Source organism: Oncorhynchus masou, chromosome 22 (assembly GCF_036934945.1).
Source record: "Oncorhynchus masou masou isolate Uvic2021 chromosome 22, UVic_Omas_1.1, whole genome shotgun sequence".
Lineage (NCBI taxonomy): Eukaryota > Metazoa > Chordata > Actinopteri > Salmoniformes > Salmonidae > Oncorhynchus > Oncorhynchus masou.
The window spans coordinates 30,372,577-30,391,205 of NC_088233.1; the positions used below are offsets into that span (position 1 = coordinate 30,372,577).

General features: G+C 43.6%; 1 protein-coding gene across 2 annotated transcripts in view; it reads right to left on the reverse strand.

Moving 5' to 3' along the window:
- The window catches only part of sema3d (sema domain, immunoglobulin domain (Ig), short basic domain, secreted, (semaphorin) 3D), a 67,593-nt gene extending 63,664 nt beyond the window's left edge, over window positions 1-3,929 (reverse strand). Inside the window, exon 1 of one of the 2 annotated variants that reach the window (XM_064929845.1) lies at window positions 3,660-3,929. The gene's annotated coding sequence lies outside the window, so the exon portion shown is untranslated. Of the gene's footprint in view, window positions 1-3,647 lie in introns of both variants that reach the window. The other variant, XM_064929844.1, reaches the window with a different exon arrangement.
- Window positions 3,930-18,629: the final 14,700 nt, after the last annotated feature.

The window sequence follows — 18,629 nt, forward strand, 5'->3', positions numbered from 1 at the left end:
CCACTCCATTAATGTCATAGTTCCTCCCCTACGTGTCCTGGGATAATCCACCCTCGCCGCCGACCATGGCCTAGTAGTCCTCACCCAGAACCCCACTGGACTGAGGGGCAGCTCGGGACAGAGGGGCAGCTCGGGACAGAGGGGCAGCTTGGAACAGAGGAAGCCCAACACTGAGAGGAAGCCCAGCACTGAAAGGAAGCCCAGCACTGAGAGGAAGCCCAACCAGGCAGTTGAATCCGGCAGATCCTGGCTGGCTGGCAGTTCTGGCAGATCCTGGCTGACTGGCGGATCTGGAAGAGTCTGGTCGACTGGCATATCTGGAAGAGTCTGGTTGACTGGCAGATCTGGAAGGGTCTGGTTGACTGGCAGATCTGGAAGAGTCTGGTTGACTGGCAGATCTGGAAGAGTTTGGTTGACTGGCAGATCTGGAAGAGTCTGGTTGACTAGCAGATCTGGAAGATTCTGGTTGACTGGCAGATCTGGAAGAGTCTGGTTGACTGGCAGATCTGGAAGAGTCTGGCTGACTGGCAGATCTGGAAGAGTCTGGCTGACTGGCAGATCTGGAAGAGTCTGGCTGACTGGCAGATCTGGAAGAGTCTGGCTGACTGACAGATCTGGAAGCGTCTGGCTGACTGGCAGATCTGGAAGAGTCTGGCTGACTGGCAGATCTGGAAGAGTCTGGCTGACTGGCAGATCTGGAAGAGTCTGGTAGACTGGCAGATCTGGAAGAGTCTGGCTGACTGGCAGATCTGGAAGAGTCTGGCTGACTGGCGGATCCTGGCAGACTGACGGCTCTGGCTGCTTCATGCTGACTGACAGCTCTGGCTGCTCCATGCTGACTGGCGGCTCTGGCTGCTCCATGCAGATTGACAGCTCTGGCGGCTTCTTGCAGACTGGCATCTCCTTGCAGACTGGCAGCTCCTTGCAGACTGGCAGCTCCTTGCAGACTGGCAACTCCATGCAGACTGGCAGCTCCATGCAGACTGGTAGCTCCACGCAGACTGGCAGCTCCTTGCAGACTGGCAGCTCCTTGCAGACTGGCAGCACCTTGCAGACTGGCAGCTCCATGCAGACTGGCAGCTCCTTGCAGACTGGCAGCTCCTTGCAGACTGGCAGCTCCATGCAGACTGGCAGCTCCATGCAGACTGGCAGCTCTGGCTGCTCCATGCAGACTGGCAGCTCTGGCTGCTCCATGCAGACTGGCAGCTCTGGCTGCTCCATGCAGACTGGCAGCTCAGGCTGCTCCGAACAGGCAGGATGCTCCGGCAGCGCTGTAGAGGAGGAAGGCTCTAGAAGCGCTGAACAGGCGGGAGACTCCGACAGCGCAGGAGAGGAGAAAGGCTCTGATAGCGCTGAACAGACAGGAGACTCCAGCAGCGCTGTAGAGGAGGAAGGCTCTAGAAGCGCTGAACAGGCGGGAGGCTCCGGCAGCGCAGGAGAGGAGAAAGGCTCCGACAGCGCAGGAGAGGCGAGGCGCACTGTAGGCCTGATGCGTGGTGCTGGCACTGGTGGTATTGGGCCGAGGACATGCACAGGAAGCCTGGTGCGGGGAGCTGCTACCGGAGGGCTGGGGTGTGGAGGTGGTACTGGATAGACCGGACCGTGCAGGCGCACTGGAGCTCTTGAGCACCGAGCCTGCCCAACCTTACCCGGTTGAATACTCTCGGTTGCCCTGCCAGTGCGGCGAGGTGGAATAGCCCGCACTGGGCTATGTAGGCGAACCGGAGACACTGAGCGCAAGGCTGGTGCCATGTAAGCCGGCCCAAGGAGACGCACTGGGGACCAGATGCATAGAGCCGGCTTCATGGCATTTGGCTCGACGCTCAATCTAGCCCGGCCGATACGCGGAGCTGAAATATACCGCACCGGGCTATGCACCCGCACTGGGGACACCGTGCGCACCACTGCATAACACGGTGCCTGCCCGGTCTCTCTAGCCCCCCGGTAAGCACAGGGAGTTTGCGCAGGTCTCCTACCTGGCGTAGCCATACTCCCTGTAAGCTCCCCGCCAATAAATTTTTGGGGCTGATTCCCGGGCTTCCCTCTGCGCCGTTGTGATTTCCTCTCCAACTCCATTCTCCTATAGCCCTCTTCGCACTGCTCCAGCGAATCCCAGGCGGGCTCCGGCACTCTCTCTGGGTCGACCGCCCACCTGTCTATTTCCTCCCACATCGTATACTCCATACTTCTGCTGTCCATAACGTCCTCCCTTCGCTGCTCCTGCTGTCGCTGCCTGTTACCACGCCGCTCGGTCCGTGTGTGGTGGGTGATTCTGTAACGGCGTTCTTCGTTTGTTGGAAGAGAGTCGGACCGAAATGCAGCGTGGTGGTTGCTCATGTCTTTAATGAATGAATCGCGGTACATGAAATAACTGATACAAAATACAAAAACAACAAAACGGAACGTGAAACCTAATTACAGCCTATCTGGTGAAACTACACAGAGACAGGAACAATCACCCACGAAATACACAGTGAAACCCAGGCTACCTAAATACGGTTTCCCATCAGAGACAACAAGAATCACCTGACTCTGATTGAGAACCGCCTCAGGCAGCCAAACCTAAACTAAACACACCCCTAATCAACCACAATCCCAATGCCTACAAAAACCCCAATATGACAACACAATAACATAAACTCATGTCACACCCTGGCCTGACCAACTAATTAACTAAAACACAAAATACTAAGACCAAGGCGTGACAAGTTTTTGATTTGTTAAAAAAGTTTGAAATATCCAATAAATGTCGTTCCATTTCATGATTGTGTCCCACTTGTTGTTGATTCCTCACAAAAAAATACAGTTTTATATCTTTATGTTTGAAGCCTGAAATGTGGCAAAAGGTCACAAAGTTCAAGGGGGCCGAATACTTTCACAAGGCACTGCATTAGCATTGAGGTGAGAAGAAGTGCAGAAGAGAGGAGGAGAGTTTACTACTGTCAGAAGACTGTCAGAATGTCCTCATACCAAACTCATGTTAAACATTTTGTCTCTGTCTCTATGAAATACTCCTCACATACCGACGGGATATATATTATCATCCACATTGTATGTAGTATTTATGCTCTGTAAGAGATAAAGACAACACTGTAAATCATAAAGAGATAAAAATGTGTATACTGTATGAGGCTTATCCATTTATCAACTCCTGGCTCATGATAATCAGTATAATGTGAACTATCCACCTCTTATATTTGAGCTCCACAGATCACATCGAAAAGCTTTCTCCTACACTTCTGTAGCTTTGAAATAGACCACTTGTTAGTAAACCAATGTAAACCTTGTCAATCAACTGTTTGTCTACTATTCTTGAAGACCTACTGTTTTTTTAAGAAATACTTAGAGGTGCCCTAACTGTGCCAGTCGTCATAATTCAAAACGCAGATCATAAGATCCTTTGGCAAACTGACAAGGCTATGAAGACAAACCATGCCCCTTAGAGAAAAACATTGCGTAAAACACCAATACCCAATTAAATATTTACCCAACAACATGTCTAATGCAACACATTTGGCTATTCATTGTAAACTTTTTTTAACAGATTAACTATTTGTATGATGTATGGTCATGTTCTACACACATTTAACATATGTGTATTTTACTTATTTGTTCGTAATATATCAAATAAACGAAACCATTCTTACTTCGCAAAGTACCTGTTCTCAACGTTGTCTTGTCGCTGCTGGAGCGGGATTCCTCCCGTGCGTAATGATGACCAGAGCTGTACTCACACACAGACCTTAACAACACATTCCCGAAACCTCACATTACACCTGGCAAGGGCTAGCTAGCATTTATCACAGCAGCGATACAAGTTGCTCAAACGAAATCGCCCCAATATTTCCCTGTGCTTCCTTTATTCACTTCTGAGCAGTTTGAGTCCCCGCCGTCCGCGAATAACTAACTATGCACTCCACTTGCACGTGTTAAATGGATGGAGAGGGATGAGTTGGAAATGTGGCATCTTGCCTCCAGGGAGGGAAGTAGCGATGGCAAACCCCCACTCATTGCCCCTCTAAAAAGAAGAAAGATATGCAGTTTATAAACTGCATAACACTGCTGAAAAACCTCCACCCAAATAGGTTGACAACAATATTGATTTGTATATATTGTAGTGTTGTATATTGTAGTGTTAACACAGCAACTAGAAACCTTGTCAAGAGGTTTGGACCTCTTGGCATAATGGTTAAGGTGTTGGCTTGACAAACTCTGGACATGGGTTCCAGTCCAGGCCATCAGCTACTCCCTGAACATCCTACAGTATTTAAACCTACTTAAAACCTAATAGCCTCAGTAACAGTATGTTGTTTGAATCCATTTTAAACAGTCATCTCTCCCTCAACCGGTTTGCAGCAGAGTAAGACCTTGATGTAGGAATGAATGATATTGTAGTATTCTTGTGCCACTGTGTTCTCTGCAAACCAGCACCCTTAGCTAATGGTATACATTTTATTGAATTCTCTGTACATCTTGTATTGAACTACCATTTAACATTTGTAACAAGCCTTCTACAAATAAGAAGTAGCTACCCAAGATAACAACTGTATCACATATCACACGAAGCACTGTTGTGTTCCTCTGTGAGACAGTTTGGTCTATGTGTCTCAGGGCCAAGGGAGGTCAAGTGATTTATTTACAGCAAGGTGTTTAGTGCTCAGCCCTCAGCAGTTGACTTGAATGAATTTAATCAAATGGATTCAACAAATAAGCTATTTATCAATGAGCTGTACTTGGATGTCCCACAAGAAGTGTCTCGAAAAATGCTTCGTTCATAGTCAAGCGGCAAGGTGGTATTTATCACATATGATTTGGAGAAATCCACCTGAACGCTCCTGGTAATAACTAGTGGGAAACTATCGTCCCTGAGCTCCGTCTTCTCTCACATCAAATCAAATGTATTTATATAGCCCTTCGTACATCAGCTGATATCTCAAAGTGCTGTACAGAAACCCAGCCTAAAACCCCAACCAGCAAGCAATGCAGGTGTAGAAGCACGGTGGCTAGGAAAAACTCCCTGGAAAGGCCAAAACCTAGGAAGAAACCTAGAGAGGAACCAGGCTATGTGGGGTGGCCAGTCCTCTTCTGGCTGTGCCGGGTGGAGATTATAACAGAACATTGCCAAGATGTTCAAATGTTCATAAATGACCAGCATGGTCCAATAATAATCTGGCAGAACAGTTGAAACTGGAGCAACAGCACGGCCAGGTGGACTGGGGACAGCAAGGAGTCATCATGTCAGGTATTCCTGAGGCATGGTCTTAGGGCTCAGGTCCTCCGAGAGAGAGAAAGAAAGAGAGAAAGAGAGAATTAGAGAGAGCACACTTAAAGTCACACAGGACACCGAATAGGACAGGAGAAATACTCCAGATATAACAAACTGACCCTAGCCCCACGACACATAAACTACTGCAGCATAAATACTGGAGGCTGAGATAGGAGGGGTCAGGAGACATTGTGGTCCCATCCGAGGACACCCCCGGACAGGGCCAAACAGGAAGGATATAACCCCACCCACTTTGCCAAAGCACAGCCCCCACACCACTAGAGGGATATCTTCAACCACCAACTTACCATCCTGAGACAAGGCTGAGGAAAGCCCACAAAGATCTCCGCCACGGCACAACCCAAGGGGTGGGGGATGGGGGCGCCAACCCAGACAGGATGATCACATGTCACATGTCTATCTCTGATGTCACCTACTGAGGAAATTACCTTGACAACAACATTTTCGGTAGTTAAATTGAACAGCAAAACATTATTTATAAAAAGCTATCTATTAATATATTTGTTAAACACTATCATTGGTTTACAAGCATGACAGCTGTACTTTTAGTGTATTGTTGACGCAGCTTATTTGCCATTATCCAATTGTTTCTCAGAGAGTTCAAAGCACCTGAATGCATCCAACTGGCATTTACAACATCATAACTTGTAATTACCGCCTACCGCGTGTTTAATTAAAATATATTATGGACTCTTACCACGCTGCGCATTGGTCCGATCCTTCCTACTCCTCAGAAGAGGAGGAGGAAAACCGTTACAGATTCAACCAGTGTGTGCCCAGTGGGAACCCACTTCTCCAGAGAGGTGACCACATTATCTTTCTATAATACATCCCAGTATTACACTCATAATATGTGGAACAACCTTCATACATTAATCAGAATAAAATGTCCGTATGATTCAACTCAAAATAAAGAACTCATATATTCTCAAAACAACATATAATGACAAACTAAAAATGGCCTGCACCAAATTTGGCACCTCTACGAGTATGAATGGGCACCATTTTGGCACATGACCTAGATTCAGAAAGTGCATGTCGGTAGCGTGGCAAACAATTCATGAATGAAGCATTGAGCTGACAATTAATATTTCTAAAGTGAGTAATTTATTACTTTTAATAACTGCAAAACACATAATAATTAGTGGGCCATGTGAACTAAGTACTGACTAAAGTTTCATAAATGTGTGAGAGCGATTATTGACACGACTGTATAACATAACAAACAGAAGCAAGGTAAATGAAGCTGCGCATATCTCCAACCACATAGCGTCTAATCAAGTTAGAAAATGACAAGACGGGCACTGGACTACAACCCACTAGGGAAGAGAAAGCAGGAAAGCGGCAGGGTAGCCTAGTGGTTAGAGCGTTGGTCTAGTAACCGGAAGGTTGCAAGTTCAAACCCCCGAGCTGACAAGGTACAAATCTGTCATTCTGCCCCTGAACAGGCAGTTAACCCACTGTTCCTATGCTGTCATTGAAAATAATAATTTCTTCATAACTGCCTTGCCTAGATAAATAAAGGTAAAATATAAAAAAGGTTCAAAACCAACTGGAGACACCACTCTACAGTAACTGGGTAAAGCATGGTTATCTTGGCACGAGGAAAAACTCTCGCATGAATGAAAGTAGGTGGAGAGCCATGGTGGATGCCCTAGTAGTATAATGCAACCAAGGGGGGCAAGAGGATTAAGTAAGTAATCTACACAACAGCCCTATTTGGATGGGATACATTTTAATTATCTGTTTTGTCACATATCAACTCTCCACGTGCCTATTTATTTCTCTTTCGCCAACCAAGACATGTGAAATATCTTCACGCCTAGAAGAGCCTGCCATCATAACGTTCCATTTTGAATGAGAAAAACAAAAGGATTACATGAGCAGTTTGGTAAATCCCGTCCAAATCCTCCACTGGAAGAACAGACATGCTGGGGTAATTCTACAGCATAGGCCTAATAACAAATATGTGGGCATAAATTCGGCAACATGTAGACAATCAAATAAAAGCAATAGCGAAAGGAAAGTGGGAACATGAATTCATGGAATGGCCAGCACCAAGCCACATCGTCTCATCCATTCTAGCATGCTCCTCAGCCACATATTCTACAAAGTGTATTCCTGCAGTCTTCCTTGTCTCACTCAGGGGTGTAGGTTAGAGATAACAGCTGTGTTAGGGAGGAGATCCTCAGTGGCCTGTCTTTGGCCTGTCTGTCTTCCTGGTTCACTGGGTTCTCTTGGGGAGCCGTAACTTGACTTACACACACAAGGTATATATTTTATCAGGCATCAGCAGGTGTGGTGCAGACAAACACACACACAGGCATCTTTTGGGTCTCACAGATACACACACTAAATGTTTTACATTTGGTCGATATAGACTCACAAATACACACACACACACACTATTTTGGCAGGCTTTTGGGAGGTGTGGCGAGGTTAGATTTAAATTGTCATGTGAAGAAGGTTTGTTTTGAAGTAGTGAGGTGTGTGTTATTTGTTTTAGGGTCAGAGACAGGTGTGGTGAGTTAGAGCTGTGTCCCCCCTTCACTGTTGCTGAGATTTCTGAAAGGGTGTGTGTGTGCTGCTGTGTGCATGTGTGTGTTAGGGGAGGATGTGTGTAAGCCCCTGCCCTTCCTCATGTCAACTCATCATATATCAACACAGTTCCCTAGGTTATGGGGATGTGTGTGTGCGTATGTGTGTGTCATTGGTGTTATGCCACTCACATGGCAGTGCTGAAACACACACACACACACACACGCACACACACACACACACACACACACACACACACACACACACACACACACACACACACACACACACACACACACAGACACACAGACACACACACACACACACACACACACACACACACACACACACACACACACACACACACACACACACACACACACACACACACACACACACACACTGAGTAATAGAGAAAAGATCTGGCAAAATAGTGGGGATTTCATTTCAGCATGAAGGCGTTATAAAACAAACCCTAAAAAACATGCTACCTAATTACTGTTAAGTCACATGTAGCCTATACAGTACAACAATACCATAGCAGGTCTCCATCAGTAGGATTAGAACCATTTGTATAGGAAGAACATGTATTCATCACTAACATGCTATGGGCATGGGCTATCTAGTGTGAACTATATCAGTGGCAGAGTTCCATTTTGTTCCTTATCCCCTATTCTTCCATTCCTAGATCCTATCCTTTCAGTTATCACAGATATACAGGATGAATGGTTAGATGGTTAGATGAAAGCAGGTGAGATGATGACACATGACCCAAAATGGAACCAAGTAGGAATGTTCCAGTCAGTAAATGCTTATTACTGTCCTATGGGAACATGGAATACACACACACAGACACAGACACACACACAACTAACACACAGAAAGAGAGAGCGGGCTAAATTAAAAAGTTGTGAAATCTGTGAATAATTTCTGCTTCTATACTAATCGTGTAGTAGATCTGCTGTGTAAGGAAACATCATACAAATAGAGCACTTACCACACACGACACACACACACACACACACGCAAACACAAAAACACACAACACACACCACCCAAGAGAAACACATTATCACTAACACACTAACAATGATATAGTTAATCATGATATTAGTAGACCATACAAGTCAACAGGCTCACAGAGCGCTGCTACAGCTGCAACACAATAATAATCTCTTATCAATGATTAGAATAAAGATTAATAATTAGGTCTCAGCTAGTCAGTGCCAGGGGCTGGTTGAGACTCCCCAGAGCATTCGGGAATGTTGGAGTACTGTAGAACACACACATGGTGTTGTGGTTGTGTTTCAGAATGATGTGGGAGGGTTGAGGAGTCTGGCTAATAAGTGGACGACGTGGACGACGTTCTTCAAAGCCAGACTGGTGTGTTCCATCCCTGGACCCGACAATGTGGACACACTTTGACGAGCGCCGTAAGTCACACACATGCACACAGACAAATAGAACACACGCCACCCACTCTGATTGGCCAATGGAAAAGCAAGTCATTATATTAGATGAAGCTTTGATAAAAGGGAACGTGGGAGTTTATTTAAGAGGGCCTGATAGGGCTACGGCTGTAAAGTGGCATAACATGAAAACTTGAAATGTGATTTTTGTGTGGGTCATGCATTGAATCAATAGAATGGAACATTTACTCACGTTTTAGCGAAAGACAGATGGGTTATCCAGTTATTATTAGGGTTGATGTCTAACCAATGGCTTTCCTGTAATATTGCTTATGGCTGGTCAACGCACACACATTTGTTTTACTATCCTTGTGGGGACCAAAACATGTATTCCCTAACCCAAAAATAAACCTAAACCTAACCCATAACCCAGATTCTAACCCTATACATAAACCTAACCCCTAAGCCTAATTCTAACCCTATACATAAACCTAACCCATAACCCTGATTCTAACCCTATACATAAACCTAACCCCTAAGCCTAATTCTAACCCTATACATAAACCTAACCCATAACCCTGATTCTAACCCTATACATAAACCTAACCCCTAAGCCTAATTCTAACCCTATACATAAACCTAACCCATAACCCTGATTCTAACCCTATACATAAACCTAACCCATTACCCTGATTCTAACCCTATACATAAACCTAACCCCTAACCCTAATTCTAACCCTATACATAAACCTAACCACTAACCCTAATTCTAACCCTATACATAAACCTAACCCCTAACCCTAATTCTAACCCTATACATAAACCTAACCACTAACCCTAATTCTAACCCTATACATAAACCTAACCCCTAAGCATAATTCTAACCCTATACATAAACCTAACCCCTAACCCTAATTCTAACCCTATACATAAACCTAACCCCTAACCCTAATTCTAACCCTATACATAAACCTAACCCCTAAGCCTAATTCTAACCCTATACATAAACCTAACCCATAACCCTAATTCTAACCCTATACATAAACCTAACCCCTAACCCTAATTCTAACCCTATACATAAACCTAACCCCTAAGCCTAATTCTAACCCTATACATAAACCTAACCCCTAAGCCTAATTCTAACCCTATACATAAACCTAACCCATAACCCTAATTCTAACCCTATACATAAACCTAACCCCTAACCCTAATTCTAACCCTATACATAAACCTAACCACTACCCCTAATTCTAACCCTATACATAAACCTAACCCCTAAGCCTAATTCTAACCCTATACATAAACCTAACCCCTAAGCCTAATTCTAACCCTATACATAAACCTAACCCCTAAGCCTAATTCTAACCCTATACATAAACCTAACCCATAACCCTAATTCTAACCCTATACATAAACCTAACCCCTAACCCTAATTCTAACCCTATACATAAACCTAACCACTACCCCTAATTCTAACCCTATACATAAACCTAACCCCTAAGCCTAATTCTAACCCTATACATAAACCTAAACCCTAAGCCTAAAATTGCCCTTTTCCTTGCGGGGATCGGCTAAATGTCCCCACTTCCGGTCCCCATAAGGATAGTAAAATCAACAAAAACAAAACACACACACACACTCCATGAAGAACATGTAATCAGAGAGAGGGGGAGGGGGAGCGAGGGGGAGAAGTTTATTTGTGAATGTGTTTAGTTAGAGATTGGCGAGCGTCTGAGTGTACAATTATTTATTTGTTTCCAGCAGGTCAGGCAGTTGTTTCAACAGTGCTTTGATGGCTGTGTAGGGCAGTTTACACGGCGCTCTGGTTGGTTGGGCTATGCCGACAGTAGCCTGGGGCTACCAGAGAGGAGGGGGGTTGATAGATTCAGCCAACATAACATACATGTCCTTTAACAGGTTGCTTGTTTGTTTGTTTGTTTTTTACATATTCGTTTTTGTATCTCAGCCCTCTTTTCAGACGCTAAGGGACGATTTCCTTGACAGAGAGTAATTAAAAACAAACTCAGCAAGATGACATAGATGTACAACAGAAAATAATCATTCTCCTTATTCCACATTTGGTTGTGTTACAGCCTGAATTCAAAATGGATTAAAATAAAAAAAAATATTGCCTATCTACACATTATACCCCATAATGACAAAGTGAAAATATGTTTCTATAATTCTATAACTAATGTATTGGAAATTAAATACAGAAATATCAAATTTACATAGGTATTCACACCCCTGAGTCAAAACTTTGTAGATGCACCTTTGGCAGTGATTACTTTCTGGGTAAGTTGCTAAGAGCTTTCCACAAATAGATTGTGCAACATTTGCCCATTATTCTTTAAAAATTCTTCAAGCTTCGTCAAATTGTTTGTTGATCATTACTAGACAATCATTTTCAGGTCTTGCCATAGATTTTCAAGTAGATTTAAGTAATAACTGTAATTTGGCCACTTAGGAACAATCACTGTCTTCTTGGTAAGCAACTCCAGTGTAGATTTGGCCTTGTAAATTAGGTTATTGTCCTGCTGGAAGGTAAATTAATCTCCCAGTGTCTGGTGGAAACCAGATTGAACCAGGTTTTCCTCTAGGATTTTGCCTGTGCTTAGCGCCATTCTGTTTGTTTTTTAGCCTGAAAAACACCCCAGTCCTTAACGATTACAAGCATACGCATAACATGATGCAGCCACCACTATATTTGAAAATATGGAGAGTGGTACTCAAAAATGGGTTGTATTGGGATTTACCCCAAACATAATACTTTGTATTCAGGACAAAAAGTTAATTGCTTTGCCACATTTTTTTCAGTATTACTTTATTGTCTTGTTGCAAACAAGATGCATGTTTTGGAATGTTTTTATTCTGTACAGGCTTCCTTGTTTTCAGTCTCTCAATTAAGTTAGTATTGTGGAGTAACTACAATGTTGTTGATCCATCCTCAGTATTCTCCTATCACAGCCACTAAACTCTGTAACTGTTTTAAAGTCACCATTGGCCTCATGTTGAAATCCCTGAGCGGTGTCCTTCCTCTTCGACATGAGGTAGGAGGGACGCCTGTGTCTTTGTAGTGACTGGGTGTATGCACACGCTTTTTCAGTTCTGCCCACACATTTTCTACAGGATTGAAGTCAGGGCTTTGTGATGACCACTACAATACCTTGACTGTGTTGTCCTTAAGCCATTTTGCTTTGGAAGTATTTTTGGGCTCATTGTCCATTTGGAAGACCCATTTGCAACCAAGCTTTAACTTCCTGACTGATGTCTTGAAATGTTGCTTCAATATATCCACATAATTTTCCTCCTCAAGATGCCATCTATTTTGTGAAGTTCAACAGTCCACCCTGCAGCAAAGCACCCCCACAACATGATGCTGCCACCCCTGTGCTTCACAGTTGGGATGGTGTACTTCAACTTGCAAGCCTCCCCCTTTTTCCTCCAAACATAACGATGGTCATTATGGCCAAACAGTTCTATTTTTAATACATCAGACTAAAGGACATTTCTCCAAAAAGTACAATCTTTGTCCCCATGTGCAGTTGCAAACCGTCGTCTGGCTTTTTGATGGCAGTTTTGGTGTAGTGGCTTCATCATTGCTGAGCGGCCTTTCAGGTTATGTTGATATAGGGCTCGTTTTGCTGTGGATATAGATACTTTTGTACCTGTTTCCTCCAGGATCTTCACAAGGTCCTTTGCTGTTGATTTGGGATTGATTTGCACTTTTCGCACCAAAGTATGTTCATCTCTAGGAGACAGAACACGTCTCCTTCCTGAGCGGTATGACAGCTGCATGGTCCCATGGTGTTTATACTTGCGTACTAGTGTTTGTACAGATGAACATGGTACCTTCAGGCATTTGGAACATGCTCCCAAGGATGAACCAGACTTGTGGAGGTCTACAATTGTTTTTCTGAGGTCTTGGCTGATTTCTTTTGATTTTCCCATGATGTCAAGCAAAGAGGCACTGAGTTTGAAGGTCGTCCTTGAAATACATCCACACGTACACCTCCAATTGACTCAACTGATGTCAATTAGCCTATCAGAAGCTTCTAAAGCCATGACGTCATTTTCTGGAATTTTCCATGCTGTTTAAAGGCACAGTCAACATAGTGTATGGAAAATTCTGACCCACTGGATTTGTAATACTGTGAATTATAAATGGAATGTATGGTGCGGCAGGGTAGCCTGGTGGTTAGAGCGGTGGACTAGCAACCGGAAGGATGCAAGTTCAAATCCCCAAGCTAACAAGGTACAAATCTGTCGTTATGCCCCTGAACAGGCAGTTAACCCACTGTCGCTAGGCCGTCATTGAAAATAAGAATTTGTTCTTAACTGACTTGCCTAGTCAAATCAAGGTAAAATAATCTGTCTGTAAACAATTTTTGGACAAATTACTTATGTCATGCACAAAGTTGATGTCCTAACTGACTTGCCAAAACAATAGTTTGTTGACAAGAAATTTGTGAAGTGGTTGAAAAAAGTTTATGTAAACTTCTAACTTCAACTGCATGCAAATGTTGTTCACTGACACCTTAAAAAAAGAAGGTAGGGGCATGGATCAGAAAACCAGTCAGTATCTAGTGTGACCTCCATTTGCCTCATGCTGCGCAACACATCTCCTTCACAAAGAGTTGGTCAGGCTGTTGATTTTGGCCTGTGGAATGTTCTCCCACTGCTCTTTATGGTTGTGCGAAGTTGCTTAATATTGGCCGTGCATAATCATGCTGAACCATGAGGTGATGGTGGTAGATGAATGGCATGTCAATGGGCCTCAGGATTTCGTCACGTTATCTCTGTCCATTCAAATTGCCATTTATTAAAATGCAATTGTGTTTGTTGCTTTATAATGACTAATCATTGCTTTATAAATTACCAGGGAAACCACACGTGTCCTGACTATTATTACAATAACTGTTTCAGGATCAGCTGCCAATATCAGTATCATTATCTCTTTAACATTTCATTCCTCTACTTTTAGGGAGGAAAGGGAGAGGAGTTAGAGGAGGGGAAGAGAGGAATGGAGGAGAAGAGAGGTAGAATTGGAAAAGACAGAGCGGAGGGGAAAAGAGGGATCGAGTGAGAGGAAGAGCACGATTAGGGAGAGGGTGATTGAGGAAGAAAGTAATGGAAGGGTCTGCGAGAGGGAGAAAGGACAGGAGGGAGTGAATGTCCTGGGAAATGGATGAGTATTATCTACAGTAGCCCTGACCTGTTGAAGATGTTAGGAAATAGTTTCAGTAGAATCTTTCTGTCTGAAGAGTCTTGTCATCCAGCTGGCAGTAGTCTGGTGCCAGTCCTCAGGCTTTCCATCCTCCAGAAAACCTCCTGTCCTGTTTCCTAATTTCATAATCAAATCTGATATCATTTAATCACATACTGTAAATGCTTTGCATTTCTTTCTTACATTCTGGACTCTATGGCATTGCTTCTGTTTCAAGTCCTGATGAATGTTATATTCCTGCATATTGACATGAACATCTGTTGAAATTATCTGATTTTTCAATACCTCTCTCTTTCTCTCTCTCATTCTTTTACTAGGAGGAAGATATCACAAGAACGGTGAGCAAAAATCCCAGAACCACATGGGGGGACCTAGTGAATGACCTGCAGAGAGCTGGGAACAAAGTAACAAAGCCTACCATCAGCAAGGGCATTGAAGATGAAATGTGGCTGGGTCTTTCAGCATGACAATGATCCCAAACACACCGCCCGGGCAACGTAGTAGTGGCTTCTTAAGAAGCATTTCAAGGTCCTGGAGTGGCCTAGCCAGTCTCCAGATCTCAACCCCATGCCCAGCAACAGCCCCAAAACATCACTGCTCTTGAGGAGATCTGCATGGAGGAATGGGCCAAAATACAAGCAACAGTGTGTGAAAACCTTGTGAAGACTTACAGAAAACGTTTGACCTCTGTCATTGCCATCAAAGGGTATATAACAAAGTATTGAGATAAACTTTGGTTATTGACCAAATACTTATTTTCCACCATAATCTGCAAATAAATTCATTAAAAATCCTACAATGTGATTTTCTGGATGTTTTTTCGAATTTTGTTTGTCATAGTTGAAGTGTACCTATGATGAAAATTACAGGCCTCTCTCATCTTTTTAAGTGGGAGTACTTGCACAATTGGTGGTTGACTAAATACTTTTTTGCCCCACTGTATGTCGACTTTTCAGATCTTATACTGAAGGTTCCGTCACTCTAAACACAGATCAGATTTCACTAATGTTTCATCTTTATATTTCTCTCTCTCTCAGATCCTCTATCTCTCTACTCTCCCCAATATACTTTCTAAGTGTAGACATTCTGATCTGTATCAGCCCTGCTATGGGGCAGAGTTTTCCCTCTAGATACATTAGTGTGGCTGGTTGTGGAGCGCTGCCTGTGGTCCCTAGACCTCACCATACTAAACTCACTGCGTACTTCTCATAGCTTATCAACCATCTCAAGTTACTTACAGAGAGGGAAGGAGAGGGATAAGGAGATGGACCGGCAAGAAGTAGAGTGGAGAAGAGAGGGAGAGGGGAGAACAGGAGGGGGAGAGGAGAAAGGAGAGGGGAGAAGGAGATTGTGTATCCGTTTCTACATTCCCCAAATTGAATCACTTTTAATCATTGTTTCCTGTGTCGGCACTAATGGTTGTAGATTTTAAATGCAGTTAGTCTAGAAGAGTGGGCGATGGAAGGAGAAAAGAGAGAGAGAGAAGTTGGACAATCAGAGCAATCAGCACTATTGGAAATAAAAGTTTAATGAACTGAAAGAGTATATCAAACTATATCAAACTGTGTATATTACAGGTCTTGCAGGTCTCTATTGTTTTTTTGTCTCATACAGTAGACCTATTACAGTATCAAAGTACAAATACTATTTCAACAAGTACCGTCCAGAACTTTACCCTTTACCACCCAGAGTCTGACTGAGCGACATTGAGGATCCGGAATGTCAATCCCTGAAAGGTCGATCCCTGATTTAGTCGATGCCTTAAGCTTGCAGTCAGTGTGAAGTTATCAGGTGATAGGTTAGAAGTGTTGCACAGCAGCAGGCTCTCTTCAGCTTCAGATCTGAAGATCAAACGGTAGTCTGCAATACTTAGGGTGCCAAAGTAATATTCTTGACCTTCTGTTAGAATACAGCCATATTATTTTTAAGTTGTGTTTAGAAGAGCCAGTAGAATGCTCAGTTTTATGAATAAAGCCTTTGAATTGAAGATCGAAGATCTCTGTCCGCTGGTGGGTCAAACTCGGTCTCTGCTTCTGTGTTAGTTGTAACACATTTAAACTACTGGCTTCATATCTGTTCTCTCTCATTTATTTTACAGCTCAATGTTGCAATGATTGATGATGGCCTTGTGATGTTCAGCTCCATATCTACTCATCTCGGTTTTCTGTGAATTTCTGAGGGTCTGAAGTGTCAGAGCAGAGAGTGCACTGGTAAAGGTGTGCCAAGATGTCACTGATTAAAAATTGGATTATGACAGACCAGGGTCCAATTTTATGTAAAAAGTTGCACTACATGACCTAAAGTAGTACTTTTCTGGGAAGGCATTCTGCTAGATGTTGCTGCGGGGACTTGCTTCCAATCAGCCACAAGAGCATTAGTGAGGTTGGGCACTGAGATTGGGCAATTAGGCCTGGCTCGAAGTCAGCATTCCAATTCATCCCAAAGGTGTTCGATGGGGTTGACCTCAGGGCTCTGCACAGGCCATCAAGTTCTTCCACACCGATGTCGACAAACCACTTCTGGATGGACCTCGCTTTGTACATGGGGACATTGTCATGGTGAAACAGGAAAGCGTCTTCCACAAACTGTTGCCACAAAGTTGGAAGCACGGAATCGTCTAGAATTGCATTGTATGCTGTAACATTAGCCCAAGCCATGAAAAACAGCCCCAGACCACCATTATTCCTCCTCCACCAAACTTTACAGTTGGCACTGCATTCGGCAGGTAGCGTTCTCTTGACATCCGCCAAACAAAGATTTGTCCGTATGACCGCCAGATGGATGTGATTTCACTGCTCCAGAGTCCAATTGCAGTGAGCTTTACACTACTCCAGCCGACACTTGGCATTGAGCATGATGATCTGTTCTGTGAGCTTGTGTGGGCTACCACTTCGCGGCTGAGCCGTTGTTGCTCCTAGACATTTCCACTTCACAATAACAGCACTTACAGTTGACTGTGGCAGCTCAGTAGGGCAGAAATTTGACGAACTGACTTGTTGGAAAGGTGGCATCCTATGACGATGCCACGTTGAAAGTCACTGAGCTCTTCAGTAAGGCCATTCTACTGTCAATGTTTGTCTATGGAGATTGCATGGCAGTGTGCTTGATTTTATACACCTGTCAGCAACGGGTGTGACTGAAATAGCTGAATCCACTGATATGAAGTATAATATCCTATACTTGAGTTTAAGTACATCTGTTCAGGTTTTCACAAAATGTCCCACCACTGTTGCAATTATATTACTGTTTTCTTTGGTGTGTGTGTGATTTCAGTGTTAATATGCTTCTAAACAAACTTTAGAAGCAAATTCTTTGTCTTTAACAACAACTGTAAATATTAACATGTACAGAGTTGCAGTTTTTCCTCCTTTATTACATCATTGTTATTTGACTTGTCTCGTCTAGGATGTTTGTCTGCCTGCTTTCAGTGTGAATATGCTCATAACTAATATCGTCTTTGTATTGTCATACTAACATCCCACTCGTGGCCTGTACCTTGAAGTGGTGAGTGTGCTTTAAACCAAGACATTCAGAAAACCATCTGTGTTTGTCAGTGGTGGTCGGTGACACATTTTTATTTTTATGAGCATATTTTACAGCATATTGGATGACTGTCATTCATATTCTATTCACCCAACTCAATGTAATTGATAGGTTTATGCTATTACATGAGGTTAGGTTGCTACAACCTAACCTATGAATGACAGTTTACAACGTAGGTGCACATGTAGAGACAAATTGGAAAAATCAAGATGACAGATAGTGACACTGTCACGACTCTGACCGAAGGTGGCTCCCCTTCCCATTCGGGTGGAGTTCGGCGGTCGTGGTCTCTGGCCTACTAGCTGCCACTGATTATTTTCTCCCCCTGTGTTTATTGAGTACACCTGTTTTGAGTTGGTTATAATTAGTGAGGCTTTATTAGTCAGCCCGCATGGTTCTTTGTGCGGAATTGATTATTGTAACCCTGGTGTTTGCATTAGATGTACATGTTCGTGTGTTTAGTGCGAGACTGTTGTCGTTTCACTGTGTCTGGGGCATTTGGTTGGAGCACCCGTAAGTGGGTTGACCATAGTTCACCGTGTGTGCATTAAAGTAGCACTTTATTGAACTCTGCTTTCCTGCGCCTGATTTCACCCTCACGACACCCAGGACCTTACAGAATCCC